At 45.6% G+C, this 15753-nt stretch overlaps 1 non-coding gene across 1 annotated transcript; it reads left to right on the forward strand.

Moving 5' to 3' along the window:
• Positions 1 to 1317: 1317 nt before the first annotated feature.
• trnas-uga (transfer RNA serine (anticodon UGA)) lies at positions 1318 to 1399 on the forward strand. Its single transcript has one exon. It is a non-coding gene; the product is annotated as a tRNA-Ser (tRNA).
• The last annotated feature ends 14354 nt before the right edge of the window (positions 1400 to 15753 follow it).

Below are 15753 nucleotides of genomic sequence, written 5' to 3' on the forward strand. Positions count from 1 at the left end.
TCCTCCTGAGGTCCCCACCATCACAGAAGCCAGCCTTCAGCCAATTCGATTCACTCCACGTGATATCAAGAAAAGGCTGAGCACACTGGATATAGCAATGGCTCTGGGCCTTGACAACACCCCGGCTATCATTCTGAAGACTTGTGCTCCAGCCAAGCTGTTCTAGTACAGCTACAACACTGGCATCTATCCAACAATGTGGACGACTGCCCAGGTATGTCCTGTCCACAAAAAGCAGGACAAATCCAATCCAGCCAATTCCCGCCCCATCAGTCTACTCTCTACTCTCAATCATCAGCAAAGTGATGGAAGGTGTCATCCACAGTGCTGTAAAGTGGCACTTACTGACCAATAACCTGCTCATTGATGCCTGGTCTGGGTTCTGCCAAGAGCACTCGGCTCCCGACTTCATTAAAACCTTGGTCCAACATGAACAAAGGAGCTGACCACCAACATCCTGGGGGTTACCATTGAACATAAATACTGTGACAACAAGAGAAGGTCAGAGGCTAGGCATTCTGCGTCGGGTGTCTCACCTCCTGACTCCCCAAAGCCTTTCTACCATCTACAAGGCACAAGTAAGGAGTTTGATGGAATACTCTCCATTTGCCTGGATGAGTGCAGCTCCAACAACACTCAAGAGGTTCGACACCATCCAGGACAAAGCAGCCCGCTTGATTGGTACCCCATCCACCATCTTAAACATTCACTCCCTCCACCACCAGCGCACCGTGGCTGCAGTGCATACCATCTACAAGATGCACTGCAGCAACTCACCAAGGCTTCTTCAGCAGCACCTGCCAAACACGCAACCTCTTCCACCTAGAAGGACAAGCGCAGCAGGTGCATGGGAACACCCCCACCTCCAAGTTCCCCTCCAAGTCCCACACCAATCTGACTTAGAAGTATATTGCCGATCCTTCATCGTCACTATGTCAAAATCCTGGAACTCCCTCCCTAACAGCACTGTGGGAGTACCTTCACCACACGGACTGCAGCGGTTCAAGAAGGCGGCTCACCACCACCTTCTCAAGAGGCAATTAGGGATGGGCATTTAATGCTGGCCTTGCCAGCGCACCCACATCCCATAAACGAATTTAAAAAATCCTATCAACATATCCTTCTATTCCTTTCTCCCTTCCTCTTAAATGCATCTGTAGTATTCGCCTCAACTACTGCATTCTCAGCACTCTTTGGCCAAAGATGTTAATCCTGAATTCCCTGCTGGATTTATCGGTGAGTATTTGTGACCTGTCTTCTCTGAGCTAGTTCCTGACTCACTCACAGTAGGAAGTATTTTCTCACTGTTAATGTGCAGTTGCGATGGCCGAGTGGTTAAGGCGTTGGACTTGAAATCCAATGGGGTTTCCCCGCGCAGGTTCGAACCCTGCTCGCAGCGACTTTGATGCAAATTCTTTATTTTATTTCATCGGCTCCCTGTGGCGATCACTGGCCCCGAAATTGATCAGAATTCCCTCCACTGCACTTTATTACACTGATTAACCCAAAGCTGTTGTTCCAATTGGAACACTAATAATTTATCGGCATCAATTAGATATTGTGGATTTGTTGGGAACTAGTAAGCAATACAAACACAAAGCAGCATCAAAAATAGTAATTAATAAAGAGCCCTGCAGTGTTTGGTAGGGAATCACCTTCAGCTACTAAGTGGGAACACGGTTTGGTTTTATAAAACTGAACACGAATCAAAAAGTGTGTAAAAAGACCGTGGCAGGACTCGAACCTGTAACTTTCTGATAACCTCAGCGATTAATATCGAAGTCAAACGCCTTATCCATTAGGCCACACGACCAGTAGGAACACTTTGTAGATCAGCGCCATCTGTGGACAGATAGACACAGGGTCAACCTTCCAGTTCCTTGAGCTCTCGGCAGAACTAAGGTTTTGTAGCTTTGCTTCAAAGTATTACAGCTCCAATCTTTTCAGCAAATAGTAATATTAAGAAACTACCCACACCATCAAAAAGTAAATGGCCCATCCGGGGATCAAACCCGCGACCTTGGCGTTATTAGTACCACGCTCTAACCTACTGAGCTAACCGGTCTGCCTTAAATTTTTTTGCTGTTAAATTCAATTTATGTTGATTTTTGCTTTTTGTCAGTTGTCAGTGCTCCGGTTTCCTCCCACAGTCCAAAGATGTGCGGGTTAGGTTGATTGGCTATGATAAATTGACCCTTAGTGTTAGGGGGATTAAATACGTGGGGTTACGGGGATAGGGTGGGATATGTGTTGGTGTAGGGGTTACGGGGATCGGGTGGGATATGTGTCGGTGCAGGCTCGATGGGCCGAAATTGCCTCTATCTGCACTGTGGGGTTTCTGTGATTCTGTGACTTCGAAGGCTGTAAAAGAAAGACTCTGATTTCTACAGCGCCTTTCACCTGAGGACGTCTCAAAGCGCTTTACAGGCAATGAAGTTGTAGTCGCTGTTGTAATGTAGGAAAAACAGCAGCAGCCAATTTGTGCACAGCAAGCTCCCACAATGTGATAATCGATGATAACCTGTTTTAGTGATGGTGATTTGCGGATAAATATTGGCTACAGGACACCGGGGTAAACCTCACCACCCCCTGCTCTTCTTCCAATAGTGCCATGGGATTTTTTATGTCCACCCGAGAGAGCAGGGGGGGCCTCAGTTTTGGAATTGTATTCCACCACAATCTGTATCCTTATGAACTGGCATACCCTCACCCTACCATTAGCATCAAGACAGGGGACCAACCCTAGTTCAATGAGGAGTGTAGAAGAGCATTTCAGGAGCAGCACCAGGCATACCTATAATGAGGTGCCAACCTGATGCAGCTACAACACAGGGCTACACACATGCTAAGCTATGGAAACAGCATGTGTAGACAGAGCGAAGCGATCCAACAACCAACGGATCAGATCAAAGCTCTGCAATCCTGTCACATCCAGTCGTGACTATTTTAATTTAATGTAATTTGTTCCTAGGACTTGGGCATCGCTGGCAAGGCCAGCATTAATTGTCCATCCCTAATTGCCCTTGAGAAGGTGGTAGTGAGAAGCCCTCTTGACCCACTGCAGTCAATGTGGTGAAGGTACTCCAATAGTACTGTTCGGGAGGGAATTCTAGGATTTTGACCTAGTGACGATGAAGTTATGGTGATATATTTTCATGTCGGGATGGTGTGTAACTTGGAGGGGAACTTGGAGTTGATGGTGTTCCCATGCACCTGCTGCCCTTATAAGAACATAAGAACATAAGAAATAGGAGCAGGAGTTGGCCATTTGACCCCTCGAGCCTGCTCCACCATTCAATAAGGTCATGGCTGATCTGATCTTGGCCTCAACTCCACTTTTTTGCCTGTTCCCCCTTAACCCTTGACTCTCCGATAGTTCAACAATCTGTCTATCTCAGCCTTGAATATAATCAATGATTCAGGCTCCACAGCTCTCTGGGGGAGATAATTCCAAAGATTCACAACCCTCTGAGAGAAGAAATTCCTCCTCATCTGCGTCTTAAATGGACAAATCCTTATTCTGAAACTATGCCACCTGATTCTAGATTCCCCCATGAGGGAAAACAGCCTCTCAGCATCTACCCTGTCAAGCCCCCTCAGAATCTGATATGTTTCAATAAGATCACCTCTCATTCTTCTAACCTCCAATGAGTATAGGCCCAACCTGCTCAACCTTTCCTCTAAGACAATCCCTTCATCCCAGGAATCAACCTGGAGAACCTTCTCTGAACTGTCTCCAATGCAAGTATATCCCTCCTTAAATAAGGAGAACAAAAATGTATGCAGTACTCTAGGCGTGGCCTCACCTGTACAGTTGTAGCAAGACTTCCCTACTTTTATACTCCAAGCCCCTTGCAATAACGGCCAACCTTCCATTTGCCTACTTAATTACTGCATGCTAACTGTTTGTGTTTCATGTACGAGGACACCCAGATCCCTCTTAACCGCAGCATTCTGTAGTCTCTCTCCATTTTAATAATATTTTGCTTTTCTATTCCCTCCACGGCCTCGCCCCTCCCTATCTCTGTAATGTCCTTTAGCCCCACAACTCCCTGAAATATCTGCGCTCCTCTAATCCTGCTCTCCTGAGCATCCCTGATTATAATCGCTCAACCTTCCTGTTGCCCTAAGCTTTGGAATTCCCTGCCTAAACCTGTCCACCTCTCTTTCCTCCTTTAAGATGCTCCTTATAACCTATCTCTTTGATCAAGCTTTTGGTCACCTGCCCTAATTTCTCCTTATGTGGATTGGTGTCAAATGTTTTGTCTGAAAATACACCTGTGCAGCGCCTTGGGACGTTTTACTACGTTAATGGTGCTATATAAATGCAAGTTGTTGTTGGTAATGGTGGTGGCGGATTCGGTGATGGTCATGCTGTTGAATATGAAGGGGCGGTGGTTAGACTTTTGCTTGTTGGAGCTGGCCATTGCCTGGCACTTGTGTTGGCTGTTGTCATGTGTGGCACAGAGTGACATATGTACAGTATTTGCCAATAGGATAGTGTATGATTGACAACTGCAAGTTGTATGCTGAAAGATTAATGCAGGAAATCGTCAGCTAGAGTCTCTAAAATATAAGCTTATACACATAAACAAAACCCGACAGCTGGTTAGCTTAATTGGTTAGAGCGTGGTGCCAAGGTCGCGGGTTTGATCCCCGTACGGGCCATTTGATTTTTGGTAGAGAGGGTAGTTTCTTGCATTTGTTATTTGTTGAAAAGTTTGGATGGAAACTCACACGGGACCTGCAATACTTTGAAGGAAAGCTGGAAATCCTGAGTTATGACCTGCGGAGGTTTCCAACATTAATTGAACAATTCCAGATCCATCAGGACTTCTCGTATTTCAATCAGTGAACGGTTCACAGCCGCTGATTGGTTTGGAGTGCAAAGAATAGAACTGAAATAAATACAACCCCGGGGTTTAATCACTCATTATTAACATACCGCCAGAAACAGACCGTTCGGTCCAACCAGTCCATGCCACCGTTTATGTTCCACTCGATCCTCCTCCCGTCTTTCCTCATCTAAATCTATCAGCATAACCCTCTGATCACTTTTCCCTCATGTTCTAACCTAGCCTCCCCTAAAATGCATCGAAACTATTCGCTTCAACCACTCCCTGTGGTAGCGAGCTCCACATTCTCACCACTCTCTGGGTAAAGAAGTTTCTGCTGAATTCCCGATTGGATTTCTTGCTGACTATCTTATATTGATGGCCTCTAGTTATGCTCTTCTCCACAAGTGGAAACATTCTCTCTATATTCACTCTGTAAAAACCTTTCATAATTTTAAAGATCTCTATTAGCTCACTTCTCAGCCTTCTTTTTTCAAATGAAAAGGGACCCAGCCTGTTAATCCTTTCATGAAATGTAAAGCCTCACATTTCTGGTATCTTCCTTGTAAATCTTCACTGTACCCTTGGTCTAACCAAGGTTTGGTACTGGTTTAGCATAATTTCCCTACTTTTCAATTCTATCCCTCTAGAAATAAACCGCAGTGCTTGGTTTGCTTTATATATGGCCTTATTAACCTGTGTAACAACTTTCAGTGATTTGTGCATTTGTACTCCGAGATCCCTTTGTTCCTCTACCCCACCTAGACTTGCACCCGCCAAGAAATAAGTGACCTCCCTATTCTCCTAACATAAAGAAATACGTCACACTTATCTGTGTTCAAATTCATTTGCCAATTCTATGCCCATTCTGCAAGTTTATTAATGTCCTCCTGTAACTTGTTGCAGTCCTCCTCAGTATTGACTATCCCACCCCCAATTTGGTGTCATCTGCAAATTTATAAATTGTGTTTCTGATCACTAAGTCTAAATCGTTAATATAAATTGGGAACAGCAGAGGCTCCAGCTCAGATACGTGTGGAACACCACTACCCACCTTCTGCCACTGTGAATAAACTACCCGGCAGTCGGACTATCTGCCTTCTCTCCTTAAGCCAGCCAGCAATCCATTCCACTACTTCTCGCCTGACTCCGGATTCTATGACCTTGTTCATCAGTCTATTATGGGGTACATTATCGAAGGCCTTCTGAAAATCCAGATAAATTACACCTACAGCATTATCTTTGTCTACTCTTTCTGTTGGTTTGGAGTGCAAAGAATGAGACTGAAATGACATCGGCCATCTCCAGTTCCCTGCTCCCCTCACCCACTCCAACCTATCTCCCTCTGAACTTGCAGCACTCCGTTCCCTCCGATCCAACCCTAACATTGTTATTAAACCTGCTGACAAAGATGGTGCTGTTGTTGTTTGGAGAACCGACCTCTACCATCCGGAGGCTGAACGGCAACTCTCTGCCAGCTCCTCCTACCTCCCCCTGGACCATGACCCCACTACTGAACATCAAGCAATTGTTTCCAAGACTGTCACTGACCTCATCTCCTCTGGAGATCTTCCCCCCATGGCCGCCAATCTCCCAGATCCTCAACACTGCATTGCCCACTTCTACATCCTTCCCAAGATCCACAAACAGGACTGCCCTGGTTGACCAATTGTTGAAGCCTGTTCTTGCTCCACAGAACTGATTTCTTCCTGTCTTCACTCTATTTTTTCTCGACTTGTCCAGTCCCTTCCCACCTACATGCGCGACTCTTCCAACACCCTCCGTATTTTAACCGTTTCCAGTTTCCTGGCCCCAAATGTCTCCTTTCCACTCTGGATGTCCATTCCCTCTACACCTCCATCCACCACCAGGACGGCCTTAAGCGGCTCCACTTCTTCCTTGAACAGAGGCCCCACCAGTCCCCATCCACCACCGCCCTCGTCCGCCTGACTGAACTTGTTCTCACATTGTACAACTTCTCCTTTGATTCCACTCACTTCCTCCAAATTAAAGGTGTTGCTATAGGTACCTGCATGGGCCCTAGCTATGCCTGCCTTTTTGTGGGTTATGTGGAACATTCTTTGTTCAAGTCCTACTCAGGTCCCCTTCCTCACCTCTTTTTCCGGTACATCGTTGATTGTATTGGTGCCGTTTCCTGCTCTCGCCCTGAACTAGATAATTTCTTTCACTTTGCCTCCAATTTCCACCCTTCCCTCACCTTCACATGGTCCATCTCCGACTCTTCCATTCCCTTCCTCGACTTCTCTGTCTCCATTTCTGGGGATAGGCTATCGACCAACATCCACTATAAGCCCACTGACTCTCACAACTACCTGGACCACACTTCCTCCCACCACGCTTGCTGTAAGGGATCATAGAACCATAGAGACATAGAAGATAGGAGCAGGAGTAGGCCATTCAGCCCCTCGAGCCTGCTCCACCATTCAATGAGATCATGGCTGATCATCCAAATTCAGTACCCAGTCCCTGCCTTCTCCCCATATCCCTTGATCCCTTTAGCCTTAAGAAATATATCTTATCCTTCTTGAATATATTTAGTGAATTGGCCTCCACTGACTTCTGTGGTAGAGAATTCCACAGGTTCACCACTCTCTGGATGAAGTAATTCCTCCTCATCTCTGTCCGAAATGGCTTACCCCTTATCCTTAGTCTTTGACCCCTGGTTCTGGAATCCCCGGCCATTGGGAACATCCTTACTGCATCTAGTCTGTCAAGTCCTGTTAGTATTTTATAAGTATCAATGAGATCACCTCTCATTCTTCTAAACTCCAGCGAGAATAAGACCAATCGACCCAATCTCTCCTCATATGTCATTCCTGCCATCCCAGGTATCAGTCTGGTGAATCTTCACTACTCTAACTCAATGGCAAGAACATCCTTCCTCAGATAAGGTGACCAAAACTGCACACAATGCTCAAGATGTGGTCTCACCAAGGCCCTGTACAAATGCAGCAAGACATCCTTGTTCCTGTACTCGAACCCTCTCGCTACGACGGCCAACATACCATTTGCCTTCTTAACCGCCTGCTGCACCTGCATGCTTACCTTCAGCGACTGGTGCACTAGGACACCCAGGTCTAGTTGCACTTCCCCTTCTCCCAATCTATTGACGTTCAGGTAATAATCTGCCTTCCTGTTTATGCCACCAAAGTGGACAACCTCGCATTTATCCACATTATACTGCATCGGACATGCTTCTTCCCAATCACCCAACCTGTCCAAATCATACTGGAGTTTCTCGGCATCCTCCTCACAGCACACATGCCCACCCAGCTTTGTGTCATCTGCAAACTTGGAGATATTACATCTAGTTCCCTCGTCTAGATCATTAATATATATTGTGAATAACTGGGGTCCTAGCACCGATCCCTGTGGTACCCCACCAGTCAAAGCCTGCCACTCGGAAAAAGACCCGTTTATTCCAACTCTTTGCTTCCTTTCTGCCAACCAGTTATCCATCCAAGTCAGTACCTTGCCCCCAATCCCATGTGCCTTAACTTTACACGCTAATCTCTTGTGTGGGACCTTCTCAAAAGCCTTCTGAATGTCCAAATACACCACATCCACATAGCATTTCCCCCACTACCGATGTCAGGCTTACCGGTCTATAATTCCCCCCTTTCTCTCTACCACCTTTTTTGAATAGTGGGGTAACATTAGCTACCCTCCAATCCATGGGAACTGTTCCAGAGCCTATCGAATTTTGGAAGATGACCAGCAATGCATCTACTATTTCTAGGGCCACTTCCTTAAGTACACTAGGATGTAGATTATCAGTCCCTGGGGATGTATCCATTCCATTCTATTCCATTCTCCCAGTTTATCTGTCTCTGTTGCATCTGTTCTGATGAGGCCACCTTCCAAACCAGTGCTTCCGGTATGTCTTACATTTTCCTCAACTGAGGATCACCCTCTACCATGGTTGACATGACACTCGACCGAGTCTGTTCCATTTCCCGCACGGCAGCTCTCACCCTTCCGCTCACTCCCAGAAACAGAATAGCGCTCCCCCCTTGTCCTCACCTTTCACCCCACCCGCCTCCACATTCAACGAATCATCCTGCGCCATTTCCACCACCTCCAGCATGATCCCACCACCAAACACATCTTCCCCTCCTCCCTTTCAGCATTTCGAAGGGACCGCTCCCTCCATGACAGCCTGGTCCACTCCTCTATCACCCCAACACACCTTCTCCTTCACCCCGCACCATCCCATGCAAGTGCAGCAGATTCAACACCTGCCCTTTTTACCTCCTTCCTTCCCATCGCCCAGGGCACCAAACACTCCTTCCTGGTGAATCAGCGATTACATGTACTTCTTACAATTTAGTATACTGTATTCGCTGAATCTACATTGTGACACCAAATGGAGATTGGGTGACCGCTTTGCAGAACAGTCGGCAAGTGTGAACCAGAGCTTCCGGTCACCTGTCACTATAATTATCTGCTCCACTCCCTCTCTGATCTCTCCTTCCTTGGCCTGTTACACTGTTCCAATGAAGCTCTATGTAAGCTCGAGGAACAGCACCTCATCTTTCTGTTCGCCACTTTACAGCCTTCTGGACTTTACACCGAGTTCAACAATTTCAGGCTATAAATTGGCCCCTCTATTTCTTTTATTTTCTTAATTGTTTCTCATGTTTCCTCACATGACAGTTGTTAATGTTTCTGCCATAATCATTCACACCTCATCTTGAGCCATCTGTTATTCGTTAACTTGTCCTATTACCTCTCCTATTGCCTTGCACCATCATCCCTTTTGTCAGACAATCTCTCCTGCCTTCCATTCTATCACAGACATTCCCTTTGTTGTTACCTCACCTCCACCCACCCCTGCTTAAAAATCCCTCTTCCGTAACCTTTTCCACTTCTGACGAAGGGTTCGACCTGAAAGTTTAACTCTGTTTCGCCCTCACTCGATGCTGCCTGACCTGCTTAGTGTTTCCAGCATTCTCTGTTGTTCTTGAAATGAACACAATGACAGAGTTTAATCACTCATTATTAGGATTTGTTTAGTGCCCATTTTTGTGGCTGCGTGGCCTAATGGATAAGGTGTCTGACGTTGGTGTAAATTCTGATGCCATCAGAAAATTGCAGGTTCGAGTTCTGCCATCGTCATTTTACACACTTTTTAATTCATGTTCTGCTTTAGAAAACCAAACCGCGTTTCCACTCTTTTCCTTCCAAACATTGCAGGGTTCTTTATTAAATGGAATTTTTACGTGTTGTCTTATGTGTAAATTTCTCACTGATCTTTGCAAATAGCTTCAAACAAATCCACAATTTCTAATTGATGATAAATTAGTGCTTCCAATTGGAACAACAGCTTTGGGTTAATCAGTGTAATAACGTGCAGTGGAGGGAGTTCTGATCAGTTTCGGGGCCAGTGATCTCCACAGTGAACCGATGAAATAAAATAAAGAATTTGCTGTAGAATCACTGACGCGCAGGGTTTGAACCGGCATGGGAAAAACCCATTGGATTTCAAGTCCAACGCCTTAACCACTCGGCCATCGCAGCTGTGCAAATTCAACCTTTCAACAGTGAAATGACCTGTGCAAACTATTAGACAACTGCCCTGCACAATATAAATGGAAGGAAGTTGTGTGACAGCTGTGCAGAGGCCTGGTTAGGCCACTGTGTACAGTTCTGCGCACTGCACCTTCGAAAGGATATATTGACCTTGGAGGGAGTGCGGTGCAGATTCACGAGTGTGTTACCAGGGCACCAAGGGTTAGGCTATGAGCAGAGATCACATAAACTAAGCTTGTATTCCCTGGAATATTGAAGATTAAGGGCAGTGATCATAGAAATACAGAAATTTACGCCAGAGAAGGAGGCCATTCGGCCCATCGTGTCTTTGCTGGACGAAAAAGATGTTTTGCCTAATCCCACATTCCAGCTCTGGGTGCGTAGCCCTGTAGGTTACAGCACTTCAAGTACATATCCATAGTGCTTTCTATTAATGTGATCGGTAGTGACTTCCAGATCCGCTCCACTCTCTGTGTGAAAATGGTTCTTGTCAACTCCTCTTTCATCATTTTACCAGTTACTTTAAATCTACGCCCCTGATCATTGACATTTCTGCTAAGGGAAAAAGGTCCTTCCTATCCACTGTATCTTGGCCCCTCAGAATTTTATGCACCTCAATTATGTCTTCCCCCCACCTCCACTGCTCCAAAGATAACAACCCAACCCTATCCAATCTTTACTTATAGCAAAAATTTTCCAGTCCTGGCAACATCCTAGTAAATCTCCTCGGTACCCTCTCTAGTGCAATCACATCTTTCCTGTACTGTGGTGACCAAAACTGTCTGCAGTACTCTAGCTGTGGCCTAACTAGTGTTTTATACTGTTCAAGCATAACAATCCTGTTGTTGAATTCTATGCCTTGGCGAATAGAAACATAGAAACATTGAAGATAGGAGCAGGAGTAGGCCGTTCGGCCCCTCGAGCCTGCTCCGCCATTCAATGCGATCATGGCTGATCATTCAAATTCAGTACCCGGTCCCTACTTTCTCCCCATAACCGTTGATCCCTTTAGTCTTAAGAAATATATCCAACTCCTTCTTGAATATATTTAATGAATTGGCCTCTACTGCCTTCCGTGGTTTAGAATTCCACAGGTTCACCACTCGCGGGATGAAGAAATTCCTCCTCATCTCTGTCCTAAATGGCTTACCCCTTATCCTTTGTCTGTGACCCCTGGCTCTGGATTCACCGACCATCGGGAACATCGTTCCTGCATCTAGTCTGTCCAGTCCTGTCAGAATTTTATACGTTTCAATGAGATACCCTCTCATTCTTCTAAACTCCAGTGAGTATAAGCCCAATCGACCCAATCTCTCGTCATACATCATTCCTGCCATCCCAGCTATCTGCCTGGTGAATCTTTGCAGAACTCCTTCCATGGCAAGAACATCCTTCCTCAGATAAGGCGACCAAAACTGCACATAATGCTCAAGATGTGGTCTCACCAATGCCCTGTACAACTGCAGCAATACATCCTTGTTCCTGTACTCAAACCCTCTCGCTATGAAGGCCAACATACCATTTGCCTTCTTAACCACCTGCCGCCTAATAAAGGAAAATATTCCCTAGGACTTTTTAACCAATAATAAAAACAGAAACTGCTGGATATATTCAGCAGCTCATCTGAAATAAAAACAGAAAATGCTGGAAATATTCAGCAGGCAATCAGAAATAATGACCTGCTGAATATTTCCAATACTTTTTGTTTTTATTTCAGATTCCAGCATCCGCTGTCTTTTGCTATTGCCTCCTTAAACACCTTATCTACCAGCACTGCGACCTTCATGGACCTGTGGACATGCACTCCAATGTCCCTCTGTTCTTTTACGCTCCTTCATATCCTACCATTTATTGTGTATTCCTTTGTCCTGTTAGCCCTCTCCTAATGCATTACCTCTCACTTCTACGAATTGAATTCCATTTGACACTTTTCTGCCCACCTGACCAATTCATTGATAACGTCCTGCAGTCTGGAGCTTTCTTCCTCACTAACAACCACATGGACAATGTTTATATAACATCTGCAAAATTCTAAATCCTACATTGAAGTCTAAATCAGTGATATGTAACACAAAAAGCAAGGGACCTAGTAATGAACCCTCCCGAATCCCACTTAACAGCCTTCCAGTAACACAACTCCCATCGACCACTACCCTTTGCTTCCAACTTGCCACTTTGCTTGGATCCTTTGGGCGTTTACCTGTCTTATCAGTCTGCCATGTGGGCAGATTCTGATATTTAGGATACTGAAGGTAATTGATAGAGTAGACAGAAGGAAAAGTTTTCCACTGGGGCGAGGGATGGGGGCGGGGGGTGGGGGCGGTGGTAGAGTCTAGGTCAAGGGGACCTAACCTTAAAATAGGAACCAGGCCGTTCAAGAGAGAAATTAGGAAACATTTCTTCATACAAAGAAAGGTCGAAGTGTGGAACTTCCTCCCACAAAAGGTAGTTGTTGCTGGATCATTTAATGATTGTATAACTGAGTTCGATAGACTTTTGCTAGACCAGGGTATTAGGGGAAAATAATAGACTTGTTTAACAAAAATTGCTATTAATATAAGTATACTTTAAAAATGATGGCGAATGTGCCCCACCTGGTGGGTTAACAGGCACGGTGCATGTAAGCATGTCTGCAGTGTAAGTAAAGGCGAGTGTGTGCCCTGGTGGGTGAATTTGCACGGTGCATGTTAGAAAGTTTGTTTCTTTACAAAAAACTGAAGGCTGCCTGTGGTTCATCAATTCAGGAATTTCCTAACCAACAGCTTTTTTGGACTGAATGATGCAAACGACTTGCTTGTCCGAGTACGAAAGTGATTCATTCTGTGTGTGTTTAAAAGGGATCAACTGTCAGCCCCGGATCATTCTGTGTCTGTTTAAAAGGGATGTGCTGTCAGTCCCGGGTCATTCTGTGTCTGTTTAAGAGGGATGTGCTGTCAGTCCCGGGTCATTCTGTGTCTGTTTAAGAGGGATGTGCTGTCAGTCCCGGATCGTTCTGTGTCTGTTTAAAAGGGATGTGCTGTCAGTCCCGGATCATTCTGTGTCTGTTTAAAAGAGATGTGCTGTCAGTCCCGGATCATTCTGTGTCTGTTTAAAAGAGATGTGCCGTCAGTCCCAGGTCATTCTGTGTCTGTTTAAAAGGGACATGCTGTCAGTCCCGGATCATTCTGTGTCTGTTTAAAAGTGATGTGCTGTCAGTCCCGGATCGTTCTGTGTCTGTTTAAAAGGGATGTGCTGTCAGTCCCGAATCATTCTGTGTCTGTTTAAAAGGGATGTGCTGTCAGTCCCAGATCATTCTGTGTCTGTTTAAAAGAGATGTGCTGTCAGTCCCGGATCATTCTGTGTCTGTTTAAAAGAGATGTGCCGTCAGTCCCAGGTCATTCTGTGTCTGTTTAAAAGGGACATGCTGTCAGTCCCGGATCATTCTGTGTCTGTTTAAAAGTGATGTGCTGTCAGTCCCGGATCGTTCTGTGTCTGTTTAAAAGGGATGTGCTGTCAGTCCCGGATCATTCTGTGTCTGTTTAAAAGGGATGTGCTGTCAGTCCCGGGTCATTCTGTGTCTGTTTAAAAGGGACATGCTGTCAGTCCCGGATCATTCTGTGTCTGCTTAAAAGGGATGTGCTGTCAGTCCCGAATCATTCTGTGTCTGTTTAAAAGGGATGTGCTGTCAGTCCCAGATCATTCTGTGTCTGTGTTAAAAGGGATGTGCTGTCAGTCCCGGGTCATTCTGTGTCTTTTTAAAAGGGACATGCTGTCAGTCCTGGATCATTCTGTGTCTGTTAAAAAGGGATGTGCTGTCAGTCCTGTGTCATTCTGTGTCTGTTTAAAAGGGATGTGCTGTCAGTCCCGGGTCATTCTGTGTCTGTTTAAATGGGATGTACTCTTCGTACAGATCATGTCAGCCCCGGGCCATTTCAAAATCATGAGCGGTCCATTCAGAGCAGATAAAGGCTCGAAGGTCAAAATGACCTAGTCCTGCTCGTATTTCTTATATTCTTATGTTATGTTGAGCAGATAGATGGAATCTGTTCTGATTGCCAGAAGGGTCGAGAGCCGGAGATAACAGATTTAATGTGACATGCAAAAGGTCCAAACGCGACATGTGGAAACACATTTTTAGGCAACGAGCGGTTAGTAACTGGAAAGGGTGACGGAGGCAGATTCAGTCGTGGCCTTCAAAACGGACTTGGATAAGGACCTGAATGAGCAGAAATTGCAGAGCTATGGGGAACGGGCAGGTGTGCGGGTGGGACTAGCTGAAGTGCTCGTGCAGAGAGCCAGCACGGGCTTGATGGAGCGAATGGCCTCCTTCTGTGCTGTAACCATTCTATGATTCTATGATCATTCTTTATCAGTGCCTGTTTCAAAGAGATGTATTTTCAGCTGCGATATCTGATTGATTGCGGCGTTGTTCTCAATGTTCAATGTGATTTAGGCGTGATGGTTTGAACCCTGATTGAAGCAGATCTGTTCATTAATTTGAAATATCAAACCCCTTCATAATTTAAAGAATTTAAAAGGTCACCTCTCAGCCTTCTGTTTCCATAAAAAAGAACGCCAGCCTGTTCAGACTTTCCAGTTATTTATCCCCTCTCAGTTCTGGTATCATCCCTCTCAATCTTCTTTGCACCTTCGCCAGTTCTCTATTTTTTTGCAAAATGGAGACCAGAATTGTGCACAGTATTCTAAGTGCCATCTAACCATGGTTCTATATAAATTTAACATAACCTCTCTGCTTATGAATGGACAAGTTTACCCGTGCTGTCTGCTGATTGCTGCCGGAATTTAGGACAGAGAGACAGAGAGAGAGGGAAAGGTGGAGAGTGTGAGAGAGAGCGAGAGAGAGAGAGTGCGAGTGAGATAGAGAGTGAAAGAGGGAGCGAGCGAGAGAGAGAGAGAGAGGCAGAGAGAGAGAGAGAGAGAGTCAGACAGACAGACAGAGAGAGACAGACAGAGAGTGAGAGAGACAGAGGGAGAGATAAAAAGAGGCAGAGAGAGAGAGAGTTAGGGTGAAAGAGGGAGAGAGCGAGAGACAGAGAGAGAGAGAGAGTGAAAGAGGGAGAGAGCAAGAGAGAGAGAGACAGAGAGAGACAGACAGACAGACAGAGAGAGAGAGACAGAGAGAGAGAGAGAGAGAGAGAGACAGACAGACAGAGAGAGAGACAGAGAGTGAGAGAGACAGAGGGAGAGATAAAAAGAGGGAGAGAACGAGAGAGAGAGAGAGAGAGAGTGAAAGAGGGAGAGAGCGAGAGACAGAGAGAGAGACAGAGTGAAAGAGGGAGAGAGCAAGAGAGAGGGAGACAGAGGGAGAGAGACAGACAGAGAGAGAGAGAGACAGTGAGAGAGAGAGAGAGAGAGCGAGAGAGAG

Source organism: Somniosus microcephalus, unplaced genomic scaffold (genome assembly GCF_052327205.1).
Source record: "Somniosus microcephalus isolate GS21.2 unplaced genomic scaffold, FLI_Smic_1.0 unresolved_chr8, whole genome shotgun sequence".
Taxonomy (NCBI): domain Eukaryota; kingdom Metazoa; phylum Chordata; class Chondrichthyes; order Squaliformes; family Somniosidae; genus Somniosus; species Somniosus microcephalus.